At 37.3% G+C, this 9,989-nt stretch overlaps 1 long non-coding RNA gene across 1 annotated transcript; it reads left to right on the forward strand.

Annotated features, from left to right (window-relative positions):
- Positions 1-347: 347 nt before the first annotated feature.
- On the forward strand, positions 348-8,224 carry LOC120925652. Its single transcript, XR_005746876.1, has 2 exons — positions 348-2,592; positions 3,657-8,224. It is a non-coding gene; the product is annotated as an uncharacterized LOC120925652 (long non-coding RNA).
- Positions 8,225-9,989: the final 1,765 nt, after the last annotated feature.

Genomic DNA, 9,989 nt, shown 5'->3' on the forward strand with positions numbered 1-9,989 from the left:
TTCAGTTGTCATCCGAAAATACAACAGAAATACAATAAACATATGAGATCACTTCCGATTTTTTATTCTGCCATACGAGAATTCAGAATTATAATTTTTTTTTGCATTAACGAGCATCTAGATGAAAAAAAACATCTCTTGATTTTTCAAAAAGAAATATCACGAAACCGATGCCGAAACATGTTGAATGAATGTTGAAGAGGCAAACTAATATGCAAAAAGTGTTCACGAAACAATCACTATTTTCATAATTGTAATATACTTATCAAGTTAAAATCCTCTTTTAGCGTTGTAAAAGGTTGTAAAAGGTTATGTTGACTTCCCCCTCCCAGGATGAGGTTTAAAAGAACTACAGAAAGCTGTATCTAAAAGTTCAGTGCTGAGGCTACTGGCAGAGTGCATTGGACACTCCTCACAATGTCCTCGGGGAAGGTCTGAGATTAAAGCTAATGGCTGCTTTCACAAAGCATTGCTTGACCCAAGCAAGTGGGTTCCCATCAACATTGGTAAGCTTGATCCTTCAAAGCAAAAGATGTAGTTCTCTCTCAGAATGTGGAATTGCTACAGATGTGATGTCAACAAGCTTGGAAGAAACTCACAGCTGGCTGTTGTAAGTCCAATAACTGAAAGGAAGCTCCCAGGTGTTTCCTAACTCAATTCAGACTACTCTCTCTCCACTTTTGCACAACCATCTGTCTACAGCTCCCTTTTGGCAGAAAAATGCAATGTTGACGTTTCAGAATCATCAATTTTATTTACATTAATGAGCATCTACATGAAATAAAAACATCTCTTGATTTTTCAAAAAGAAATATCACGAAACCGATGCCGAAACATCTTTGAATAAATGTTGAATAGGCAAACTAATATGCAAAAAGTGTTCACGAAACAATCACTAATTTCATAATTGTAATATACTTATTAAGTTAAAATTCCCTTTTAGCGTTTTGACTTTTACATGAGAAAAAGAAAAAGTAGCAGGCATCTGGAACATGTTGTAAAATGGTGTGGAAGGCCAACGGATTTCGTACTGTAAAGTGTTACTTGTTCTATGGCCAGCCATCTATAAATGTTCTGATATGTCAAAATGGGGTCTTACCATTTTTCAAAGAAAAAGGTAAGATCAGGTGGAGGTATTATTTTGTTGCGTTTTCACACTCACTTTTCTAGTTTTCAACCTTCCAATTAGACCAAAAAGATACCTATGAAGACTAAGACATGTAAAATGCCATTGGTGACCTCCTTCTAAAAATGTTTTTCATACTTCTTTCGTGCCAATGGCAAAGGCAGTAATTAATAGCAAGATCAGTCCACATATACCAGCCTACCATCAACATAAATTAATTTTCTCTCTTTACATGCTGTTGTAAGAGTCTCCTTATGTTGACTTCCCCCTCCCAGGATGAGGTTTAAAAGAACTACAGAAAGCTGTATCTAAATTGTGGAGAGAAGTTCAGTGCTGAGGCTACTGGCAGAGTGCATTGGACACTCCTCGCAATGTCCTCGGGGAAGGTCTGAGATTAAAGCTAATGGCTGCTTTCACAAAGCATTGCTTGACCCAAGCAAGTGGGTTCCCATCAACATTGGTAAGCTTGATCCTTCAAAGCAGAAGATGTAGTTCTCTCTCAGAATGTGGAATTGCTACAGATGTGATGTCATCAAGCTTGGAAGAAACTCACAGCTGGCTGTTGTAAGTCCAATAACTGAAAGGAAGCTCCCAGGTGTTTCCTAACTCAATTCAGACTACTCTCTCTCCACTTTTGCACAACCATCTGTCTACAGCTCCCTTTTGGCAGAAAAATGCAATGTTGACGTTTCAGAATCATCAATTTTATTTACATTAATGAGCATCTACATGAAATAAAAACATCTCTTGATTTTTCAAAAAGAAATATCACGAAACCGATGCCGAAACATCTTTGAATAAATGTTGAATAGGCAAACTAATATGCAAAAAGTGTTCACGAAACAATCACTAATTTCATAATTGTAATATACTTATTAAGTTAAAATTCCCTTTTAGCGTTTTGACTTTTACATGAGAAAAAGAAAAAGTAGCAGGCATCTGGAACATGTTGTAAAATGGTGTGGAAGGCCAACGGATTTCGTACTGTAAAGTGTTACTTGTTCTATGGCCAGCCATCTATAAATGTTCTGATATGTCAAAATGGGGTCTTACCATTTTTCAAAGAAAAAGGTAAGATCAGGTGGAGGTATTATTTTGTTGCGTTTTCACACTCACTTTTCTAGTTTTCAACCTTCCAATTAGACCAAAAAGATACCTATGAAGACTAAGACATGTAAAATGCCATTGGTGACCTCCTTCTAAAAATGTTTTTCATACTTCTTTCGTGCCAATGGCAAAGGCAGTAATTAATAGCAAGATCAGTCCACATATACCAGCCTACCATCAACATAAATTAATTTTCTCTCTTTACATGCTGTTGTAAGAGTCTCCTTATGTTGACTTCCCCCTCCCAGGATGAGGTTTAAAAGAACTACAGAAAGCTGTATCTAAATTGTGGAGAGAAGTTCAGTGCTGAGGCTACTGGCAGAGTGCATTGGACACTCCTCACAATGTCCTCGGGGAAGGTCTGAGATTAAAGCTAATGGCTGCTTGACCCAAGCAAGTGGGTTCCCATCAACATTGGTAAGCTTGATCCTTCAAAGCAGAAGATGTAGTTCTCTCTCAGAATGTGGAATTGCTACAGATGTGATGTCATCAAGCTTGGAAGAAACTCACAGCTGGCTGTTGTAAGTCCAATAACTGAAAGGAAGCTCCCAGGTGTTTCCTAACTCAATTCAGACTACTCTCTCTCCACTTTTGCACAACCATCTGTCTACAGCTCCCTTTTGGCAGAAAAATGCAATGTTGACGTTTCAGAATCATCAATTTTATTTACATTAATGAGCATCTACATGAAATTAAAACATCTCTTGATTTTTCAAAAAGAAATATCACGAAACCGATGCCGAAACATCTTTGAATAAATGTTGAATAGGCAAACTAATATGCAAAAAGTGTTCACGAAACAATCACTAATTTCATAATTGTAATATACTTATTAAGTTAAAATTCCCTTTTAGCGTTTTGACTTTTACATGAGAAAAAGAAAAAGTAGCAGGCATCTGGAACATGTTGTAAAATGGTGTGGAAGGCCAACGGATTTCGTACTGTAAAGTGTTACTTGTTCTATGGCCAGCCATCTATAAATGTTCTGATATGTCAAAATGGGGTCTTACCATTTTTCAAAGAAAAAGGTAAGATCAGGTGGAGGTATTATTTTGTTGCGTTTTCACACTCACTTTTCTAGTTTTCAACCTTCCAATTAGACCTAAAAGATACCTATGAAGACTAAGACATGTAAAATGCCATTGGTGACCTCCTTCTAAAAATGTTTTTCATACTTCTTTCGTGCCAATGGCAAAGGCAGTAATTAATAGCAAGATCAGTCCACATATACCAGCCTACCATCAACATAAATTAATTTTCTCTCTTTACATGCTGTTTTAAGAGTCTCCTTATGTTGACTTCCCCCTCCCAGGATGAGGTTTAAAAGAACTACAGAAAGCTGTATCTAAATTGTGGAGAGAAGTTCAGTGCTGAGGCTACTGGCAGAGTGCATTGGACACTCCTCGCAATGTCCTCGGGGAAGGTCTGAGATTAAAGCTAATGGCTGCTTTCACAAAGCATTGCTTGACCCAAGCAAGTGGGTTCCCATCAACATTGGTAAGCTTGATCCTTCAAAGCAGAAGATGTAGTTCTCTCTCAGAATGTGGAATTGCTACAGATGTGATGTCATCAAGCTTGGAAGAAACTCACAGCTGGCTGTTGTAAGTCCAATAACTGAAAGGAAGCTCCCAGGTGTTTCCTAACTCAATTCAGACTACTCTCTCTCCACTTTTGCACAACCATCTGTCTACAGCTCCCTTTTGGCAGAAAAATGCAATGTTGACGTTTCAGAATCATCAATTTTATTTACATTAATGAGCATCTACATGAAATTAAAACATCTCTTGATTTTTCAAAAAGAAATATCACGAAACCGATGCCGAAACATCTTTGAATAAATGTTGAATAGGCAAACTAATATGCAAAAAGTGTTCACGAAACAATCACTAATTTCATAATTGTAATATACTTATTAAGTTAAAATTCCCTTTTAGCGTTTTGACTTTTACATGAGAAAAAGAAAAAGTAGCAGGCATCTGGAACATGTTGTAAAATGGTGTGGAAGGCCAACGGATTTCGTACTGTAAAGTGTTACTTGTTCTATGGCCAGCCATCTATAAATGTTCTGATATGTCAAAATGGGGTCTTACCATTTTTCAAAGAAAAAGGTAAGATCAGGTGGAGGTATTATTTTGTTGCGTTTTCACACTCACTTTTCTAGTTTTCAACCTTCCAATTAGACCAAAAAGATACCTATGAAGACTAAGACATGTAAAATGCCATTGGTGACCTCCTTCTAAAGATGTTTTTCATACTTCTTTCGTGCCAATGGCAAAGGCAGTAATTAATAGCAAGATCAGTCCACATATACCAGCCTACCATCAACATAAATTAATTTTCTCTCTTTACATGCTGTTTTAAGAGTCTCCTTATGTTGACTTCCCCCTCCCAGGATGAGGTTTAAAAGAACTACAGAAAGCTGTATCTAAATTGTGGAGAGAAGTTCAGTGCTGAGGCTACTGGCAGAGTGCATTGGACACTCCTCACAATGTCCTCGGGGAAGGTCTGAGATTAAAGCTAATGGCTGCTTTCACAAAGCATTGCTTGACCCAAGCAAGTGGGTTCCCATCAACATTGGTAAGCTTGATCCTTCAAAGCAGAAGATGTAGTTCTCTCTCAGAATGTGGAATTGCTACAGATGTGATGTCATCAAGCTTGGAAGAAACTCACAGCTGGCTGTTGTAAGTCCAATAACTGAAAGGAAGCTCCCAGGTGTTTCCTAACTCAATTCAGACTACTCTCTCTCCACTTTTGCACAACCATCTGTCTACAGCTCCCTTTTGGCAGAAAAATGCAATGTTGACGTTTCAGAATCATCAATTTTATTTACATTAATGAGCATCTACATGAAATAAAAACATCTCTTGATTTTTCAAAAAGAAATATCACGAAACCGATGCCGAAACATCTTTGAATAAATGTTGAATAGGCAAACTAATATGCAAAAAGTGTTCACGAAACAATCACTAATTTCATAATTGTAATATACTTATTAAGTTAAAATTCCCTTTTAGCGTTTTGACTTTTACATGAGAAAAAGAAAAAGTAGCAGGCATCTGGAACATGTTGTAAAATGGTGTGGAAGGCCAACGGATTTCGTACTGTAAAGTGTTACTTGTTCTATGGCCAGCCATCTATAAATGTTCTGATATGTCAAAATGGGGTCTTACCATTTTTCAAAGAAAAAGGTAAGATCAGGTGGAGGTATTATTTTGTTGCGTTTTCACACTCACTTTTCTAGTTTTCAACCTTCCAATTAGACCAAAAAGATACCTATGAAGACTAAGACATGTAAAATGCCATTGGTGACCTCCTTCTAAAGATGTTTTTCATACTTCTTTCGTGCCAATGGCAAAGGCAGTAATTAATAGCAAGATCAGTCCACATATACCAGCCTACCATCAACATAAATTAATTTTCTCTCTTTACATGCTGTTTTAAGAGTCTCCTTATGTTGACTTCCCCCTCCCAGGATGAGGTTTAAAAGAACTACAGAAAGCTGTATCTAAATTGTGGAGAGAAGTTCAGTGCTGAGGCTACTGGCAGAGTGCATTGGACACTCCTCACAATGTCCTCGGGGAAGGTCTGAGATTAAAGCTAATGGCTGCTTTCACAAAGCATTGCTTGACCCAAGCAAGTGGGTTCCCATCAACATTGGTAAGCTTGATCCTTCAAAGCAGAAGATGTAGTTCTCTCTCAGAATGTGGAATTGCTACAGATGTGATGTCATCAAGCTTGGAAGAAACTCACAGCTGGCTGTTGTAAGTCCAATAACTGAAAGGAAGCTCCCAGGTGTTTCCTAACTCAATTCAGACTACTCTCTCTCCACTTTTGCACAACCATCTGTCTACAGCTCCCTTTTGGCAGAAAAATGCAATGTTGACGTTTCAGAATCATCAATTTTATTTACATTAATGAGCATCTACATGAAATAAAAACATCTCTTGATTTTTCAAAAAGAAATATCACGAAACCGATGCCGAAACATCTTTGAATAAATGTTGAATAGGCAAACTAATATGCAAAAAGTGTTCACGAAACAATCACTAATTTCATAATTGTAATATACTTATTAAGTTAAAATTCCCTTTTAGCGTTTTGACTTTTACATGAGAAAAAGAAAAAGTAGCAGGCATCTGGAACATGTTGTAAAATGGTGTGGAAGGCCAACGGATTTCGTACTGTAAAGTGTTACTTGTTCTATGGCCAGCCATCTATAAATGTTCTGATATGTCAAAATGGGGTCTTACCATTTTTCAAAGAAAAAGGTAAGATCAGGTGGAGGTATTATTTTGTTGCGTTTTCACACTCACTTTTCTAGTTTTCAACCTTCCAATTAGACCTAAAAGATACCTATGAAGACTAAGACATGTAAAATGCCATTGGTGACCTCCTTCTAAAAATGTTTTTCATACTTCTTTCGTGCCAATGGCAAAGGCAGTAATTAATAGCAAGATCAGTCCACATATACCAGCCTACCATCAACATAAATTAATTTTCTCTCTTTACATGCTGTTTTAAGAGTCTCCTTATGTTGACTTCCCCCTCCCAGGATGAGGTTTAAAAGAACTACAGAAAGCTGTATCTAAATTGTGGAGAGAAGTTCAGTGCTGAGGCTACTGGCAGAGTGCATTGGACACTCCTCACAATGTCCTCGGGGAAGGTCTGAGATTAAAGCTAATGGCTGCTTTCACAAAGCATTGCTTGACCCAAGCAAGTGGGTTCCCATCAACATTGGTAAGCTTGATCCTTCAAAGCAGAAGATGTAGTTCTCTCTCAGAATGTGGAATTGCTACAGATGTGATGTCATCAAGCTTGGAAGAAACTCACAGCTGGCTGTTGTAAGTCCAATAACTGAAAGGAAGCTCCCAGGTGTTTCCTAACTCAATTCAGACTACTCTCTCTCCACTTTTGCACAACCATCTGTCTACAGCTCCCTTTTGGCAGAAAAATGCAATGTTGACGTTTCAGAATCATCAATTTTATTTACATTAATGAGCATCTACATGAAATTAAAACATCTCTTGATTTTTCAAAAAGAAATATCACGAAACCGATGCCGAAACATCTTTGAATAAATGTTGAATAGGCAAACTAATATGCAAAAAGTGTTCACGAAACAATCACTAATTTCATAATTGTAATATACTTATTAAGTTAAAATTCCCTTTTAGCGTTTTGACTTTTACATGAGAAAAAGAAAAAGTAGCAGGCATCTGGAACATGTTGTAAAATGGTGTGGAAGGCCAACGGATTTCGTACTGTAAAGTGTTACTTGTTCTATGGCCAGCCATCTATAAATGTTCTGATATGTCAAAATGGGGTCTTACCATTTTTCAAAGAAAAAGGTAAGATCAGGTGGAGGTATTATTTTGTTGCGTTTTCACACTCACTTTTCTAGTTTTCAACCTTCCAATTAGACCAAAAAGATACCTATGAAGACTAAGACATGTAAAATGCCATTGGTGACCTCCTTCTAAAAATGTTTTTCATACTTCTTTCGTGCCAATGGCAAAGGCAGTAATTAATAGCAAGATCAGTCCACATATACCAGCCTACCATCAACATAAATTAATTTTCTCTCTTTACATGCTGTTGTAAGAGTCTCCTTATGTTGACTTCCCCCTCCCAGGATGAGGTTTAAAAGAACTACAGAAAGCTGTATCTAAATTGTGGAGAGAAGTTCAGTGCTGAGGCTACTGGCAGAGTGCATTGGACACTCCTCACAATGTCCTCGGGGAAGGTCTGAGATTAAAGCTAATGGCTGCTTTCACAAAGCATTGCTTGACCCAAGCAAGTGGGTTCCCATCAACATTGGTAAGCTTGATCCTTCAAAGCAGAAGATGTAGTTCTCTCTCAGAATGTGGAATTGCTACAGATGTGATGTCATCAAGCTTGGAAGAAACTCACAGCTGGCTGTTGTAAGTCCAATAACTGAAAGGAAGCTCCCAGGTGTTTCCTAACTCAATTCAGACTACTCTCTCTCCACTTTTGCACAACCATCTGTCTACAGCTCCCTTTTGGCAGAAAAATGCAATGTTGACGTTTCAGAATCATCAATTTTATTTACATTAATGAGCATCTACATGAAATTAAAACATCTCTTGATTTTTCAAAAAGAAATATCACGAAACCGATGCCGAAACATCTTTGAATAAATGTTGAAGAGGCAAACTAATATGCAAAAAGTGTTCACGAAACAATCACTAATTTCATAATTGTAATATACTTATTAAGTTAAAATCCCCTTTTAGCGTTTTGACTTTTACATGAGAAAAAGAAAAAGTAGCAGGCATCTGGAACATGTTGTAAAATGGTGTGGAAGGCCAACGGATTTCGTACTGTAAAGTGTTACTTGTTCTATGGCCAGCCATCTATAAATGTTCTGATATGTCAAAATGGGGTCTTACCATTTTTCAAAGAAAAAGGTAAGATCAGGTGGAGGTATTATTTTGTTGCGTTTTCACACTCACTTTTCTAGTTTTCAACCTTCCAATTAGACCAAAAAGATACCTATGAAGACTAAGACATGTAAAATGCCATTGGTGACCTCCTTCTAAAAATGTTTTTCATACTTCTTTCGTGCCAATGGCAAAGGCAGTAATTAATAGCAAGATCAGTCCACATATACCAGCCTACCATCAACATAAATTAATTTTCTCTCTTTACATGCTGTTGTAAGAGTCTCCTTATGTTGACTTCCCCCTCCCAGGATGAGGTTTAAAAGAACTACAGAAAGCTGTATCTAAATTGTGGAGAGAAGTTCAGTGCTGAGGCTACTGGCAGAGTGCATTGGACACTCCTCACAATGTCCTCGGGGAAGGTCTGAGATTAAAGCTAATGGCTGCTTTCACAAAGCATTGCTTGACCCAAGCAAGTGGGTTCCCATCAACATTGGTAAGCTTGATCCTTCAAAGCAGAAGATGTAGTTCTCTCTCAGAATGTGGAATTGCTACAGATGTGATGTCATCAAGCTTGGAAGAAACTTACAGCTGGCTGTTGTAAGTCCAATAACTGAAAGGAAGCTCCCAGGTGTTTCCTAACTCAATTCAGACTACTCTCTCTCCACTTTTGCACAACCATCTGTCTACAGCTCCCTTTTGGCAGAAAAATGCAATGTTGACGTTTCAGAATCATCAATTTTATTTACATTAATGAGCATCTACATGAAATAAAAACATCTCTTGATTTTTCAAAAAGAAATATCACGAAACCGATGCCGAAACATGTTGAATAAATGTTGAAGAGGCAAACTAATATGCAAAAAGTGTTCACGAAACAATCACTAATTTCATAATTGTAATATACTTATTAAGTTAAAATCCCCCTTTAGCGTTTTGACTTTTACATGAGAAAAAGAAAAAGTAGCAGGCATCTGGAACATGTTGTAAAATGGTGTGGAAGGCCAACGGATTTCGTACTGTAAAGTGTTACTTGTTCTATGGCCAGCCATCTATAAATGTTCTGATATGTCAAAATGGGGTCTTACCATTTTTCAAAGAAAAAGGTAAGATCAGGTGGAGGTATTATTTTGTTGCATTTTCACACTCACTTTTCTAGTTTTCAACCTTCCAATTAGACCAAAAAGATACCTATGAAGACTAAGACATGTAAAATGCCATTGGTGACCTCCTTCTAAAAATGTTTTTCATACTTCTTTCGTGCCAATGGCAAAGGCAGTAATTAATAGCAAGATCAGTCCACATATACCAGCCTACCATCAACATAAATTAATTTTCTCTGTATACATGCTGTT

Source organism: Rana temporaria, chromosome 1, assembly GCF_905171775.1.
Source record: "Rana temporaria chromosome 1, aRanTem1.1, whole genome shotgun sequence".
Taxonomy (NCBI): Eukaryota; Metazoa; Chordata; class Amphibia; order Anura; family Ranidae; genus Rana; species Rana temporaria.